We start from the raw sequence: 16,244 nt of genomic DNA on the forward strand, positions 1-16,244 counted from the left end.
GTTCCGTAATACAAGATTCCGTGACTAAACTCATTAGTCACATGAAGCGTCTTGTGATGTTGTATTACCTAGAGGGCCCAGAGATATCTCTCCGTCACATGGAACGACAAATCCTAGCCTCGATCTATGCAACCCAACAGACACCTTTGAAGATACCTGTAAAGCACCTTTATGATCATCTAGTTATGTAGTGATGCTTGATAGCACACAAGGTATTCCTCCGGTGTCCGGAAATGACATGATCTCATGTTCTAAGAAACAAATACTTGACACGAAGAAAGCTGTAGCAAATAACTAAGCGATACGATCTGTTGCTAAGCTTATGGTTGGGTCCGTCCATCACATCATTCTCCTAATGGTGTGATCCCGTTATCAAATGACAACTCATGTTTATGGTTAAGAAACCTTAACCATCTTTGATCAACGAGCTAGTCTAGTAGAAGCTCACTAGGGACACTATGTTGTCTATGTATTCACACATGTATTTAAGTTTTCAATCAAGAGAATTCTAGCATGAATAATAAACATTTGTCATGAACGGGAAATATGATAATAACCAATTTATTATTGCCTCTAGGGCATATTCCCAATAGCCCCTTGGTCTCATCTTATAAGAGGGACCGGACTTATGGTTACATGGTTTGCTAAACGGCCTAGAGTCCCGATCGAATGAGGGGTTCTTGACTTGTACGCAAAGATGACAACCTTCTGGAAGAAGGACTTCCAGCGGGCCGAGGGACCCTGGCCATACCTCGTCCTACTGGCCCAAAAGCCGGCCAGAGACTAGCTTCCTGGCTACCCCTGATATTGTACGCTGTTAGTAGCCCCCCTATAGTTCGGATAGAAAAATGCCATGAATTCAAATCTAGAATTAGTTTATGCCATTTTTCAAGCTAGCCCCTCACTTTTGTAAATTTCATAAGTATTTCATTCCTTGCTCAATTTTTAGAAACTTGATGTCGATTCCATATTAAATCTTGCATGGACCCGAATATGAACTTGGATTTCTTATTTTGGAAATCTATAAGTCGGTTACGTACTGTTTTTCTAAAAACAACACTCTAATGGTTTTATTCATAACTTAAGCTTCTTTTGTCCAATTCTTATGAACTTTATATCCATTTTGACTAGCTCATTCCAAATATTCAGAAAATGCACTTGGTTTTTCAGGTTGGTGACACAATTTTAAATTCATTCTGGTTTTGCACAAACCCCTCTGAAATTTGTATAGATCATAACTTTGACTTCCGTAAATCCTTTGCTAACAAAATTTAAATGCATTTCTATTCAGAAAATGTGTAGAATATGATTATCTCATGCTCATGCATCATAAATAACTTGAATATTCTATTCTTTTCAGAACCATTTTGATTTAATAAATGCACACAGGGACACACTTGAACCATTTCACTAATTTAAAATCGCTAGATGTTTAGCTCCTAACATATCCTGTTTAAACTTGTCATGAATGCATATGTTTGAGCCTTTTCCATGAAGTCTTGTTTGTCGAGTCATTTGGTTCTTTCATTTTGGTTAGTGTCCGGTAATTAGTAAGAGTACAAGGGTCGGAGCTACGACACTTCAGAGGAGCAACCTTCTCGTGAGGATAAGGGGCAATTAGGCAAGGATGATCATACCTCAATACTAATACTAGCTTTGCTTGCTAGATTTCCGATCTTTCATGTCTCGTTACCATCCATATATTTAAGCCTACAATGTTACCCTGATAAAGCCATGACTTCTACCTCGTAGGAAACCTTGTGATGGCTATGTTATTACTTGCTCCCTTTGCTTAATATCATCCATAGGGTTTTGCACAGTCCGTGAAAAGGAAAAAGAAAGGAACAACAATCAATCAGAAAAGGGGCGAATCAGTATGCTCGCATGCATACATGCATGGGGAATAACACTTAGATGGCTTTACGTCGATTAGTAGATTCTACAACCCGGCAAATGTAAGGCAATTTGATTGAAACTGAATCTGAAGTACATACGCACACTGGACATGTGTCACATCTCAAAATATGCGTACCAAAAAAGTAAATCAATATGCTAGTAATAGAAAATTGACTAATCTCCACTTGTTCTTGTTCAGCCGTCGTGTCATCCCAAAAATTGACGTCCTAGGCCGCTATGGCTCCTTAGCTAGGCGCCTTGCCTTGGAGATGCTGCTCTTTCCGCCGGACACATCAACTCTCTCGGGAGGGTGGATGACCCCACCTCGGCCGCCGACGCCTTCTATTGGGGGGCGTGGCCGCAACAGCATGGAGGCTGCGAGTAGCAGACGAATCATCTTGCCAGTGACTTCCCTTGAGGCGGAGAGTTCGCCTGTCTTCATCTGGATGAATTGGCTCGGAGGGGATGACACACACGTTGCAACGGATGAGGATGCATCCACATTCGTAAACATCCCCAAAGCCAAAACTAAACTAATCACTACCACTCTAGTAATCATGCTAACGCAAAATTGATCATTGTGCGCCTCCATCCCTAGCGTACTAGCTCGAGGAGGAACAAAGGGAAAGCCACTTGGAAAGAATGATTTGTGGTGAATTGCCTCATTGCCTTCTATTTATAAATAGGATCATAACTTGCACACCAAGACAAGATCATAACAAAATAAATCTACAAGATCCTAGAATCCCTATACAATCTGTTACGATGCAAAACTAATCATGTACTGAATAACAAAAGATTTTCCATAATCTCAAAGATATTTACGTTAATTTTTCCTAAATCTGATGTCAATTAAGAGTTTTTTTACGAACTATGTGTGACACGTTCAATTCCCTAGTACGAATCTCAAAACAAGACACATGGAAATCATTGTTCACTCATAGACATCCTCTAAGCGAACTACGAGCTGACGACATGAAATAGTTTGCTCGGGAATCTGACCGATGTTGGAAATTTTTCTTTTTTGGGCCGACAATTCTCCATTTTGCATCATGGCAAATCCGTTTAAATGCATGTTGTCGTATGGAAAATTCCTGACAATCTTCCTACTAGCATGGCAAATTATTATGTACAACATTGCAAATCATTATACAACATATGGCAAATGTATGTGTTTTTAGCATGGCAATTCTTGAGCGCTGGTAGCGGTTTTTATTTTTGAGGGAACACTCACAGATGGTGGCATTTGCTCAGATGACCTCTCATAGGGTATGATAGTCCGCTCGGGTGACCTTCTTGAGCTGCCATTAGCACATTATTCGTATCCTAACATTTCCCCTCAAGTCAACCAACCACAAGGTTGAAATTGCGTCCTAATTTTTCTAACATGATCTTTGTAGTAGGTTTAGTGAAGGTATATATATCCACCACTTGATCAACAGAGGACACAAAATGGACATCCCAATGCCCTGAGACCACCTTTTCTTTAATGAATTGGAAGTCCACCTCGATGCGGCTAAGTTATCACAATATAAAATTGGTGGTCGTGACTAAAGTACACCGAGCTTTCGAAGTACAACTTGCACCCCCAAGTGACTTCAGCTACACCATTATTGCAAGGGCCTTGTATTCTACCTCGTTAATGGAACTTCACATTGTTGGCTATTTTCGGGAACTCAGTGAAATCGGGTTAGGTCCAAGGAAGACCACAAAGTCGCCCATGGAGTGTTTGTCACTGGCACATCCCACCCAGTCAGCATCAGTGAAGACACTCAAAAGTGTGGAGCTTGACTGATGGATGTGAAGACAGGTAGCCACATTACATTTGACATATCTCATTATGCGCTTAACAACTTTCCATGTGTTTGGAAAGATATTGCACACAAAATGTCAAAATGGGTACTGCAAACCTCCGACCACACCGCGGTAGCTGAAGGCATCATCATCATTAAGGGGAGTGCCAATCAGCCTCGATCTTGTTGGTGAATAATATGAGTTCAGGGTACGTGCTTGATAGGTCTCACATGTCTATCTATCTATCTAGTATCTATCTATCTATCTATCTAGTATCTATCTATCTATCTATCTATACCTATTCTAATTAGAGACTACCCAGGAAATACAAAGTTAATCAAAAAATACAAGCCATTCATTTGGCGGGACCGAGTTATTACGGTGCTGATTAGCCCATGTAAATAAATACCATGTGAATAATATGAGTTATTACGGTCTATCCTTGTTTTAAAAAAATGTTTGCTTAGATTGCCCACAATGGCACAATCCTTTTACGACCGTAGGAAAAATGATAGTCTAACACGTAAAAAGGAATAATAATCATTTAAAAAGACTGTAGGTATGGTTCTCTCTAAACCCCCACAAACCAATCACGTATGTGCCTCAAGGTTGAAGGATATATACCTCCCTTTTTTAGGGGAAAGGATATATGTGCCTCCTTTTTTAGGGGAAAGGATAATATGCCCCCTAAAAAGGAAGTCCAGCGAGATAAGGCCATGGTCTCTTCAACTCTCCGCTCAAAAACAACAACAAACTGAAGGAAATCTTACGGCATTAGATCTCTAGGTTACAAATCATGTAGAGTAAAAAATAGAGTGAATTCCACTTTTTACCCCATATTTATACATTTGTGACACTAATTACCCCTTCGAGTGAAAATTCGTCTAGAATACCCCTTTTGAAATCTTTGGACCCTTGTTTTTTGATGCGTGTCCATCAGGTAAGGTGTGAGGTGACGCCCTGTATCCAAAAACATGTGGACGGCCACAAGGAGTGGAACAGATAGACAAGAGAAGCTTGGACAAGATCGCCAATGATGCCCTCCGATCCTTACAGTTTTTTTTTACGAATCAATGACGCAACATGCCGATCCTATCGACCATAAACAAACAAAATGTAAAACTAGGGTAAAACCGTGTTAAAAGTCTCCAAAATCTGACATTTCGATAAAAGTTCCGCTAAATAGGGTAATATGTGTCACAAATATACAACTACAAGGTAAAAAATGGAATTCACTCTAAAAAATAAAGCAGAAAGCAATCATGAGAAAGTTCCCGTGCAGGCTGCAAGAACTCTCCGATCCCCTTCCCAAAATAGCCTTCACATCGCCACACCTCTTGAATGGCACTATTCAAGAGTGTCCTACGAGAACTAATCTAAAAATAGGGTACGATCTAACCCAGCTTCTCCATCTTATGTGAACTGATTCCGCCTCAAGCTTACAAACCTTGCAACTGAATCCCATCAGCATTCATGTTTAGACCACTCGCCGGAGAAGTTGCTTATCTGCAACTCATGTTCTCTCAGCCTTATCCACTAGCAGGTCGAGCCAGTACGCGTTGTCGTTGGCACCACCTTGTGGGAGATTCGATCCATCGGCCGCACAGGGGTTGGACTGCCCTTATGGTACAACATTGCACTGTTCTCAAAGAACTACTACCTCCGTCTGGATTTATTAGTCCCTTTCATATTTTATGCCCAACTTTAACCATAGATTTGACTAACAAATTAGAACTTGTATGTCACAAAACTTATATTGTTAGATTCATATTCCCTCCATCCCAAAATAAATGTCTCAACTTACATATGCTAAAAATAGTATCAATGAAAACCTCTTTCAAATACTCCCTCCGTTCTAAAATAAGTGCCTCAACTTTGTACTAGCTCAAGACACTTATTTTGAGACGGAGGGAGTATTTGAAAGAGATTTTCAATGATACTATTTTTAGCGTATGTAACTTATTTTTTAATAGTTAAATCAAAGGTCAAAGTTTGACCCAAACTACAAGGAGGCTTAATAAATCAAGTCGGAGGTAGTACACCACAGACTAAGGTAGAAATCTTATTCATCTGGAAAAAAAATGAATCTTCTTATCAGGGTTTCTTCGACGGTGCACACGTCTGTTTTTCGATATTATTGCCTTCGTGTCTCACGTGACTATATGTCTATACATGGATACCATCACAAGAATGTATCCAAACCACGATCCATGAAGACTGGTAGTGTAGTAATACATCAATGTGATACTTCAGGACCATCACGTGAAGAAGCAATCCTTTTGGTTCCTAAATTTTTGGTGCAGAAGTCAAGGCAATGTAGCAACTCGGTCATGATTGTTTTTTTTCCTTAATTAGTACTTCCTCCGTCCCATAATATAAAAACATTTTTGACACTAGTGTAGTGTTAAAAATGTTCTTATATTTTAGGACAGAGGGAGTAGTATATGTTTATTATCTTCAATTTTTCTCTAGTATACGCCATACCGGTCCAAAGAAGAAGAAAAAAATACTTCTTGAAGGGATAGGACACCGGTGAGGAGCAAGCACAGCCACCGCCCGCACCCACCCACCCACCCACACAAGTACAAGCAGGTACAAGCAGGACCATTCGGGTCTGCCGGAGGGCAGGTTTGAAAGTGGTTTACCTTCCCGATCCCACCGAATGATCCCAAACTTTATGCATACACTAGGATGATCATGGCATGCATGCATGACAAGTATCGTTCATTTCCGACACTCGATGCATTTTCTAGGGTTTATCCGGCAACAAAACCCTACAACACTGCCCCCACGTGACGCAACGTGCGTTTTGTGTCCGAATTTATGCACACCTTGCCTGGGGGACCACATTGGCCATGCCCACATGGTCCCAAAAGTTGGGGTCATCTCATGCATGCCTCCACATGCACCATGTACAAGCAGGACCATTCGGGTCTGCCGGAGGGCAGGTCTGAAAGTGGTTTACCTTCCCGGTCCCACCAATTAACAAGTCATAAATAGGAAAACATCTAATCATACATATTTGATATGAATTTGAAAAATATGAGAAGAAGTGATATGGAATTATGAAACATGAAAAAAAATTAGGAATAAGAAGGAGAAAACATAAAATATCAGGAAAACCAAATTAAAAGGGAAAGAGGAACGGTACATTTGAATATATAATATTGCAGAAATGATAGAGATACTATAAATATTGTTGAACATATACAAGTATACAATAACTAATAGGTGTCACAAATATTTTTTATTGAGGGAAGAAACAATGATATTAATTTTGAGGAAAAAACAATGTAGAGGTAGGTGGGCCGGCCCAGACCGCAAATAACTGTCGGATCCATATTGTGGGGGCCCACCACGCTGCACTTTCCATGCACGTCGATCACATGCACGTCGATCACGGGAGTAGTTGCCGTTCTGTTACACAATTCCAGGATCGTGCTAATCCATATGTTCCTAATCCCTACGATTGAGGAGCACGTTCTGCCTCGATTCAACGGAGGAAAATATAGATCGCGAGATTGGCCACAGGGAAGTTACGACAACCTAGGAGACGACCTCGTATATAATCTCAACCTCCTCGCACATGTCGTCGTCTAGATCGCCTCCTACCGGCGAGTCATCGACAGCTCCGTCCGCCGCATCCCACACGCCACAAAAACCCCGAGAAGATCAAGGTCGTCTGCACGTGCTGGCCGCCCTCGACGAACTACGTCGACAACGCATCGCCGACTTCTTTCATCTTCGTCGACCGATCAAGTAAGTTGTCCTCCTTACCTCGCGCCTTCATAGCAAGCTAGTTCCTCCATCTTGTTGCTTTCATGGACTTAGGTTTACCACATAGTTTCAACTAGCTAGTATCAACTCGACTAGATGCATTCTGACTAGAAGGCGTACATGAACTAAATCTTTCATATCAGGGTAGAATAAAGAAAAGCAATTCTCCCATGCACGGGAGGTACCGTGCATGGAAGAGCCATTGATTTTTCTTGAAGATCCGATGCATATTTGTGTTTATGACAACGAGAACTTTAAAACGAGACCACTTTTGAATATATTTTAACAAGTTTGAAGATTCATGTTCTGAAACATGATGAAACACTGTAAAATTAAGAAGAATCCATTTGATACACATCGGCAGACAATGTAACATTATGATACACAATGGAACACGGCGAGCCATAGTGTTAGTTAGATTTTTTTTCTTTACGAAATAGAATGCAACATTATTAAAAAAAATTGCATGGAACTAAAATAATTATACAAAACAAGTTTGAAGCATGGTTATTTAGTTGTCTAAAAACTAATTTTCAAAAATATATTCTATATTAGTCTTGTTTTAAAGATCTTGTAGACAAAAACAATTATGCAAACAGAATGTAAATCAAACTTTCACTTCGAGAAAACAATTGTAGTTACTTTTTTATTGCCTCATATCAGCACACACTTGGGTGCATGTTGATGTATAGATGGTGCTAGTTTTATATTTGCACTAGTGTTATTTTTGCATTTTTGTTTGCTGCTGCCAGAAAGTTTTATATTTGTGCATGTCTATTGTTATTTTTGCATTTGTGTTGACAAATGTAACGAATTTTTATATTTTCTTTCTATAGGATGGACGAGCTGAATGGAGAAATAGTGCGCACCGTTGAAAAATGGTGCAAGCTTGTTGCCGCTCTATCGAGCGATCAACGCGCTAGAGTGGCTGATATAACATTGTGCAGCATGCTGCAGATACCATCTATTAAGATGCATACCCTTCTGATTAGGTATATGATTGAGAATTTTAATGCCAGCAAGTCCAGATTCATTATACAAGAGCAGGTTGGGGAGGTGACTCTCGGTGTGATCGATGTCGAGTGCATCTTTAACCTCGAGAACCAAGGACTCTCCGCTTCGGACATTCTGATTGAAGAAGGAGAGGACATGAAGGAGCGGGTGCCGCCACAATTTCTCAGTAAGACATCAGAAAACATAGTGATAGATAATCTCATAGAGGACATAATTAAAAGTAAAGCCACCGACGACGATTTTCTTTGGAAATTAGTCCTTGTCCTGTTAGGAACAATTATTGCTCCCATGTCGAGCAAGATTGTGCCAAACCAGTACTACGCTTTGGTCCATGATGTGAAATGTATTTCAAAGATTAATTAGAATGCCTTCACCCTGTGTGCTCTACTCGATTGCCTTCGCATAGTCAAGAAAGGCAAACACCTACGCCAATGGCCGAAAGGCAATTTGGCTCTGTTGCAGGTACACAAATGAGGCCTGTTGCATAATGTCAATTATTATATCATTACAATTTTATGTGATGTATTGAACTAACTCTAAATCCTTATATTTTTTTGTAGTACTTGTCCTGGGAGAAGGTGCAACCCGTCGAAGGCGATTGCGCCTATAATCCCAACTTGTCCATACAACCTCTTATGAGGAACTGGACCGAAGGTCCAGCCACTAGGAGAGATCGGTTCGACTATGACAATGGGCGCGGCCGTGGTAACGTCAAGGTAAGTCATTGTGTTCTGTCTTTCTTAAATGTTTTGTAACTAAATAATATTTATTTTTAATTCATCACATGTACTTCAATATCGCATGCAGATCGAAAATAATATCACCCAAGAGTATAGGGCGCAGGAGCCCAAAATCCCATGTAATGTGCCTACCATGAAGCCAAAAACCAAACCTGCAAATGGAAACGCAAAGAAGTCGACGATAGCCCCAATGTCGGAAGATTTGATGGAGCTTCTAATGAAGCGGTGCATGGACTTCATACACACCCAGATGAGGCAAATCCCTGATCAAGTTGCTGAGGTGTCACGCCATAACATAATAGTTTACAGTTTGTTCCCTGTTTTAAACCATGCAAGCATTCTTAACTTTATATATCTATTGCAGAGGTTGTTGAAGAAGATGAACAAATCAGGTGTCATGTACAAGCCGGCTGCTGCCGTGCCATCCGTGGACAATGATGTGGATCAAGAAGTGGATTCGTTCGAGAACGGTCCATATGAAAAGAAGGAATTCGTATACAAGGATGACATAGACTCACACGGAGAGCCTGTCATTGACATGACGCAGCCTGATGAAGTGGTTCCCAACCATAAAACCGTACCCGAGGTACTATGTATATATATTTCTGTCTATAATTTTCTCCTTCAATTTTTTTACGGGCTGAAATGTTCACACCATTTTGTTTGCCAAACAGAAAACCCCAGCAAAGATGAATGGACACAAGGAAGCTTCACCTATTAAGCGTAATGATGAATGTGGCGCTACACCCGAAAACCCTTGGGTCATTAGTAATTCTACACAAGCACCTTCGTGGGACATAGACATTTGTCCATCTTCTGTCAGCAAGTTAATGGCTAAGGCGAATGGAAAAAAGGGTGCAACAGTCGATAAGGATGAGGAAGTTATGTCCGGTAAGCGGAAGCGGACCGTTCCCAAGAAATTTGAATCCCCCTACGCACTTGACAAGCCCAGCAGGCGTACCAACCGTGGTCAGAAACCCTCCGGTACCCGTTCTGCTAGTAGAGGTATCGTAACTAACTTTCTTGGTTTGTTGTATACTACGAATGCATATGATCACCATTGTTGACGTTCATATTATTTCATGCAGCTCTCTTTTCTGAAATTGATGAGCCGGAGGGTGTAGCAGATGAGTTGACGCCGGAAATAATTGATGCAGCTGTTTCATTTGTCGAGTTAGCTTCTAGCACCGACAAGAATAAGGGGAAGAAATTTTACTACAGCGAAGGGCGTGGCATATCTCTGACTTCCGAAAGGATTCGGCCGGTACTAACTCATAGATGGCTCTCGGACGATGTAAGTACTAATTGCATGTTTTGTTATTTAAATTGCCAATAATCTATGTCTCAACTTTCAACATGTAATGCCCTGATATTCTATGAAGGTTATTGATGCTTATATGGGACATTTGGAGCTGCGTGTTGGTCATGATCGTTACCTCTGTCCAGCGTGGAGGTCCAAATTCCTTGTAGATCGTGCTATCGCACGAGACGATCCATTGCCGTCGAGCTGCAACATGGACAGTGCTCTGTCCAAAGCTGGAGCAATTAATAGAGTTACGAAAGAGTATACTGTGCGTGATAAGGTATGTTATGTTTGTAATTCTTCACTTCAGGATATTTCATCTAGTATTACGTTTGATCCATAATGGGTTTTTGCACTATAGACATATATCGCATTGAATATCGAAAATGCCCACTGGATGACCGTGGTCATGCACTTGATCAAGCAAGAATTCCATGTTCTCGATTCACTCTATCCTCTGGACCTGACAGAAAAGACTGTGAAAGCACTGGTAATATAACCAACTTTTGTACCATTGGTCTTACATGTTGTTTATGATTCTTCTTTAACACTATCCTCTTTATAGCGAATGGCTATAGCAAATGATATGCGCCAAGCAAATCTTGTTACACCAGAGAAATATCCGGATGTAAGTAAGTGTCCTATCAAGGAGTATGACATGCCCCAGCAAGAGGATGGGTGAGTTAGTAGGACATCATGCACATTCAAACAACAATACACATGTTCGTATTGCCCACCGCTAATGTTTGCATATATACCAGGAACTCTTGTGGCCTTTTTGTCATAGAATGTCTAGAGCATTGGGACGGGGACCGAATGACCCACGATTTTTCACAGGTATGCTTTTATTTACGTTTGTAGAGTAGCTACTATGGTCGTGTACAAAATTTGGTTCATGTAACCTGTATGTCATTTTTTGCAGGCCAGTGTTGACGCAAGGAGAAGATGTTTCGTCGCCGAGTTGATTATGTCACTTTCGAACACGATGGAGTGTGTGAAGAACAAAATTCACGAAATCGCAAGGGAAAGGCGCGCCTGAAGAATTCATGCGGCATGCAAGAGTCAAGTTTTAGTGCTTTGGATTTAGTCCGGTCGAAGGTTTCGACGACATGATTATCTTACGGTTTCTATCATTTTTATGTAATAAACAGGGCATCTTGAATATTGTGACACATACATGTGTATGTGTCTGGCAAACAATAGGCTCGTACCAGACAATTCGGTCATACAATTCGCTCCAAGAAGACAATTTGGTCGTACCAATAAAGTTTTGGCTTCAACTATCAATTGTTCTTGCTTAACATTTTTCTCGTTCTCCAATTTTTTATAATTGTATTTATCACACTCATAGTATTCGCATTCTATTTTTCTCTTCAACTGCTCTCCAAAGTTTGATATTTAAATTTTTCACATTCTTTACTTCTTTAAAACTCTATCAAACTTTAGCCTTCTACCTTAGCTATCTGCATGTCACCATCTTGCATAATCTCCTGGTAATTCCCCCTCATCACATGATTATGAAAAGTAGTCATGTTAGCTATGTAAATATATCGAGGCAGAACATATTACACAGATGAAAATTAGTCATGTCAGCTCGTTGGCTCTATCGCGTGTTATCAGGCATCATGTTTTTCTATTTTGTTTCACAAGCCCGTCATTTTTTATTGTATGTATAATTAACTTTTGGGACGTGATTAATTGAGGGATGGAACGATGAGTGAGCCCAGCCGAAATTTCAGGTGCGGTTGTGAATTACACGTGCATGCATGGCTGGGTTTGTTGCATTATCAAAGGAATAGTGGGGCCATCATTTGAATACATGGAAACAACGGCTGTGGTTGATTTGGGAAACGAGTGGTTCCCCTTTTCTCGTTTCCCTTCCAAATCCCTTGCACACTCTCTCCATTTGCGCCTCCAAATCTCCACGGTGAAAGCATGACAGCAAGCTGGGCGTCAGGCGGCTGCGGCTGCGGCGAGAAGAGCGGTGGCGACCGCAAGTTAGGTCGAACCCTGGGTCCTGGAAGCAGGTGGAGCGGATTCAGTGGAACAGGAGGCAACGGAGGCAGTTCGAGTGGAACAGGGGAGGGGGGTTTCGTGGGCGGCGGAGGGCCGGGAGAACCGACGGCTAGGGTTTCTTCAGTGCTACACTTTGGTGGCAAAAAGGTAAGTTCTTTACCGTTGTTCTTTACATCCCAGCATTGTCGCCCACAAATCATGACCTGTGGCCCTTACAAGCTCCATCTATTTGGTCATCAGGTACTCCGGGTGGCCGTGTGTGCATAAATGGAGACAATTTTGATAGCGCATTAGTGGATTGTGTGTTTGAGGTTAGTGTACTGAGCATGATCTTCAAACTAGTACTGCTACTGCGGTCAAGCTGCAAAAAAGTTCAGTGTTTAACGCTTTCAGTGACAAGTTCAATTATAAATTGACTTGAATTGCTCATGATTTATTTAGGATGATGTCACTTCTGAGTATGTTGAATGGGTTGATGGGGAGTGGGATAGCAAAGCAAAGTCAGTCATTAAGTATCTAGCCATGAAGAACAAGAAACTGGAGACTAAGATTACAGAATGTGAAGCTGAAATTAAAAGGAATGAGAAAGAAAAGAGGGCAATGGTTAAGATGCACAAGGAAATATTGCTCTATAGGGATAGGATTTTAGGAGTTGGAGGTCTTCTGTATCTTGGCCTGCTTGCCACTATGATTGTTTTCATAGTTACCAAGTAGATTGTTCATAAAGTTATTGATATCATTGTAGTTGACATGATGAAATCCTGATGAATTATTTGCTATTCAGTTTATGGGCAAAGTGTAATAGACATTGCAGCAGAAATAACATGGAGCCATCATGATTGGTAGATAATGCACTTTTGGCATGTTCTACATTTGGCAGACACCGCACTTTTGTCATGTTCTATATTTGGTAAGTGATGCACATGGGCACATCACATAACAACACTACTGATTTGTGCAGCAGCCCACTTCATTGTCTTGTTGCAACATAGGAGCAACATCTAGCAGCACCTACACCTTTGATTCAACACTGAAGCAAAACAACAATACATATTCAATATTCTGAAATTTAACTGAACTTCACACTTAGGGTAAGCAGTAGATATTCAGTTCTTTAGCCACAAAGAACCCGACCAAACCGTACCGATTCCATAACTTATATAATTACCTGGAGAAAAGCACACCTAACCAACATCAAGCCCAAATTATTTTTTTGATCAAAGAAGGGCTTGCCCCTTCTGATTTTCATTACTGAAAACCACCAAAGTTCATAACCAAGTTCAGTCTAAAAAGAGAAGGACTAAAACGCTACCAGCATGACATCGCAACATCCCAGAAGGCCAACACAGGCCAGCCAAACCGCGCAATGACCCAAACAAGTTCACAAGAGACGACACAATCCACCCTACATCGATCATTATTACATCAAAAGCAACCATGGAGCTGAAGGAGCCCAGTAGCAACTAGGAGAACAGGAAACTTATATGCTGAAACATATAACAGCATACCTAAGATAACCAGCAGCTTCCTCTTCCTTCAGCAACTGTGCCCATCTTCACTTCTTCAGAAATTTGAGGCGGCGTCAGCGGCGCACCACACACGGATAAGCCTTCTTCTTGACCGCCGTCCTGTTCGACAGCTGCGCCACCGGATCCTGAGCCACCTGATCCTGAGCCACCTCCTCTTCTTCCACCTTCACTATGTCAGGGTGGAGGGGAAGGAGCTCGACGTCGATGGGCATTGTTTTGCCATCCTCGACGGCGACCGGCGCTACCGTCTGCACGGCGTCCTCCTCGCCCTCCTCAGGGTCATCAGGGATGAGCAGTACCTCGTCCACGTCGTCCTCCACGACGTCAGAGCCCAACGGCAGGACTGGCTTCGGCACGTGGCGGACCTGGTAGTCCGGGCTCACGGGCGCAGGGAGACCGAGCTCGACGTCGACGCACTCCGCCCTCGACGCGACGCGTGCTGGATCTGGCCGCAGCGTCATGGTGGTGGAGCGGTACATCCACCACCTTGCGCGCTGAACAGGGGAGTCGCTCAGCGTGGCCTCTCGCATTGCCCAGACGAGGAGGTGAGCCGGCGGGACGCCCCAGCCGTAGGGTATGGCACGCTTCTTCTCGGCGTCGGTGAGGACTTTGACGAGGCCACGCGCGTGGTTAACCAACATCTCCGTGCTGGGGGACCAGCCGCACACCTCCGCCAACTGGGCGCGCCACCCCTCGTCATCGCCGGCGAGCTTCATCATCGCTCTCTGCCAGCCGAGGCTTTTCTCCATGGAGGCGGCTGCAGCGGTCGCCGGCGGGGGGTTTTCTCAATCTACTGTAGGTGGGGATAAGGGGAGTTCGAACCGGCGCGCGAGGTAGGTGGGTGAATGTGTGGTGGGGAGTGGTAAGTTACTTATTTAATGGCAGTTAGGAGGTGGGGAGGGGAAATGTACAATATTCTTTCTACCATGTATAACTAATTTATTTAGGTCAGATTTTGTTGTTTATTTAGAGATGTAAAAATTTGACACTCCCACTAAACAAAGTGCCGATCGAGTTGCTACAACTAGATGATGCCCCGCGCGTTGCTGCGGGAACCGTGTTAAAACCAATCCATAAATTAGTGCTTAAAACCAATGAAAACAAATGTAAGAGTTTTACATATTAAAAATGATAAAACTTAAAAGAAGTGTGTGTGGCAAAATGACATATAAAAGAGAGAAAAAATCCCCACAAATAGAAGACATGATTGATGAAGTGGCGTTGTTTGAGTTGATAGGTTAATGCAAAAAATGCATGCATGCGTTGGGAAAAAAAGACATGCATGACCAATGAGGTGACATAATTTACATTAATGCAAAAGGTGACTTATGAACACATGCATGATTCCTTGATGCCACACAATTTTGATCGGAAGGCTGTAAATAATTGAGGTGATGTGAAAGCACCCATGCGTATACAAATCTAGTAGTGGGGGCTAGCTATTTAGTTATAGAAGATATATATAGGATCCAAACACGATGTTAAATGTCGAACTAAAATTGATGCCATAATGTGAAAAGGATATACTGTCCTGTTCACTCGATTCATCCGTAAAAAATTGAAGCAAGTGTTCTACACTTCTTCCTTCTCCACTGTTCTGCACATCATAGAAGACAAGATAAGTTAATGAATGATAAATTTTTCAATAATCTAGAATGCATACAAACACTTACTTCTGATTTAATTTGCATTTCTTGCTACATTTAGTGTGTCCTAGCAATTTGCAAGCGCCGCACCGGGTTTTCAACTCATCAAAAGAGAGTGGTCTGCCATTTTTCGAGACAGGGCGGTTCTCATCTACCTTTGTTGCACCTTTGCTTGACACTTTCATAGGATCTTTAACTGCGACCATGTTGCCTTCACCATCGTCTACATATTCAACTGCACACTTACTGAAGTCATTTATATTCTTGCTCAAATTTCCCTGTAGCAGATCATACTCATGACTCTTAGCTATCACAGTCTTCAAACTATCCTGTAACTGATCCCACAAAGCTGGGTGTTTGCATGCCGCATGCATAGCTTCTGACGCTAACACACTGACCTGGCTATATTTCATTCTTTCCTCTGTCCCAGTCCAACCATATCCCAATAGATCGCTTGTGCGCCTCGCGGAAAGTCCCAACCTTGCTTGTTTCGTGAACCGAAGAAGAACTAAACACTTTGGTATTTTAG

This window comes from Triticum dicoccoides, chromosome 5B (assembly GCF_002162155.2).
Source record: "Triticum dicoccoides isolate Atlit2015 ecotype Zavitan chromosome 5B, WEW_v2.0, whole genome shotgun sequence".
Taxonomy (NCBI): Eukaryota; Viridiplantae; Streptophyta; class Magnoliopsida; order Poales; family Poaceae; genus Triticum; species Triticum dicoccoides.